Genomic DNA, 2,602 nt, shown 5'->3' with positions numbered 1-2,602 from the left:
TATGAGAAATAGAAAAATTAGCTGGTGTGGTAGTGCATGCCTGTGTTCTCAGCTATTCAGGAGGCTGAGGCAGAAGAATCACTTGAGACCAGGATCTTGAGGTTGCAGTGAGCTATGATACCACTGCACTCTAGCCTGGGCACAGATCAAGACCCTATCTCAAGCAAATAAACTAAAAACAGAATGAAACAAGAATATCACCATTTTTTAACCCCTAGTAAATGACTACATTTAGATCTTGAATATCAATGCCTGATAAGATTCCAACACAACCAGATTTGGGCCTCTGAATAGAAGAATACAATACCATGTATGAAAATCTTTCCCAAAAAGCGGAGGCTAACTCTTAGCAAGAAATGTAATGTGAGCCACATGTATAATTTAAACTTTTCTAGTACTAACTACTTTTTAAAAAGTAAAAAGAAACAGGTGGAATTAATTTTAATAATATGCTTTTTTTGGAGACAGAGTCTCACTTTGTCACCCTTGGTAAAGTGCCATGGCATCACAGCTTACAGCAACCTCCAACTCTTCAGCTTAAGTGATCCTCCTGCCTCGATCTCCTGAGTAGCTGGGACTACAGACACTTACCACCACAACACCTGGCTATTTTTAGAGATGGGGGGGTCTCACTCTGGCTTAGGATGGTCTTAAACTTGTGAACTCAATCATTCCACCTGGCTCAGCCTCCCAGAGTGCTAAGATTTCAGGAATGAGCCACCTGTAATGTGCCCAGCCTAATTTTATGCTTTATTTAGCCCAATATATCCAAAATATCATCTTATTAGGCCATCAATATGTAAATAGGAATGAGATATTTTACCTTCTTTGTGGGGGGACTAAATCTTTGAAATCTAGATTGTATCTTGCATTGGCAACATATTTCAATTTAAAGCAGTTGTTTTCAGCCTTTTTTATCTCACAGCACACTTGAACCTACAGTTAAACTTCTGTGGCACACTTAAATTATGTTGATCCAAAACAAGAGTTAAAAAAAGGAATATAGTTACTGTGCTTCGAACTTTGTTTCACTTTGTCACCCTCCATAGAGTGCCATGGCATCTCAGCTCCCAGCAACCCAGCAAGGCCTGTCTGTTCAGATTCTTCTTGGCCTCTCTGTGCAGTAGCCTGTCTGTGGGTAGCTTACAGACAAAATTTATTTCTAATAATTCTGGAATCTCGTAGGTCCAAGATCAATCCCTTCTAAGGGATTTCAACTTTCCGTGCCCTCCTCAGGTATGCTACTCTCCAGAAGCTCTCCGCACCTAGTCCTCTTGGGCCTTTTATGGAGACAACATTGGATTGGCAGGATTGAACCATGGGTGGTCATGTTGAAATATGATTGAACACAAAGGGTACAATCTAACACTTAAAGAATGACTGGGGAAACCCAGTAAGGCCTGTCTGTTCAGATTCTTCTTCACCTCTACGTGCAGCATTCCTTCCTCCCAGGCATGTGGCAAGACACTTGAAATGGGGGTCTTCTGACTGCAATCAGAGAAGTAGGTCAGAGAATTTCTTTATGGCCACTTCCAAGACAGAAAGGCAGGGGAAGATTAGAGTGTATTTTTAGTTTCTAGGGCCTGCCTTAGGGAGAAAAGGAAGCGACTGAGAAGAGGGCAAGAGGTCACGGAGAGAGAGCCACTGTTTTCTGAAGCCTGTTTCTGAGCCCTAAAGCAACCTAACATTGTAACAAAAGACTGTCTTTCACTTTCGCTGCTTTGAAGCTATTCTAAAGTTGCTTCAGGAACCAAGGACAAAAGGCCAAATATAATCACAAAAGATATTTTTATTGTTTTAGTCATTTAGGAAATAATAAGGATTGCCATATAGGAATTGTATTAAGATGGAACCATGGGTGAAAAAAATATATACGTATATTTCTTATTATCATAGTGCCCTTATAAAGACACTGGAGAAGGACCCTTCTACCCTTCCTGCATGTGAAGTTAGAGTGAGAAGACAGCTGTCTGTGAAGAAGGGGGGCCTCACCAATTCTGCTGATGCCTCGATCTTGGACCTACAAGATTCCAGAATCACGGGTGGCACTGTAGGTCAGCGGGTAGGGCGCCAATTACATACACTGAGGCTGTGGAGTTCTAACCCAACCCGAGTCAGCTAAAATCAACAATCACAGCTGCAACAAAAAATAGCCGGGCATTGTGGTGGGCACCTGTAGTCCCAGCTACTTGGGAGGCTGAGGCAAGAAAATCTCTTAAGCCTAAGAGTTTGAGGTTGCTTTGACTCCACAGAACTCTACTCAGGGTGACAAAGGGAGACTGTCTCGAAAAAAAAATTAAAAAATAAAAAAGGCTCACTGCCTGTAGCTCAGCGGCTAGGGCACCAGCCACATAAAGCAGAGCTGATGAGTTTGAATCCAGCCTGGCCTACCAAACAACAACAGCTACAACTGAAATATAGCCTGCCTGCCTGCCAGGTTGTGGCAGGCACCTGTAGTCCCAGTTACTTGGGAAGCTGAGGCAAGAGAATAGCTTAAGCCCAAGAGTTTGAGGTTGCTGTGAGCCGTGATACCACAGCACACTCTACTGAGGGTGACATTGTGAGACTCTGTCTCAAAAATAAATAAGTGGGCCCGGCGCCT

Source organism: Otolemur garnettii, unplaced genomic scaffold (genome assembly GCF_000181295.1).
Source record: "Otolemur garnettii isolate 467f Iridium unplaced genomic scaffold, OtoGar3 scaffold00077, whole genome shotgun sequence".
NCBI classification, from domain to species: domain Eukaryota; kingdom Metazoa; phylum Chordata; class Mammalia; order Primates; family Galagidae; genus Otolemur; species Otolemur garnettii.
The sequence above is the reverse complement of the archived record's forward strand: the minus strand, read 5'-3'. Positions refer to the sequence as shown.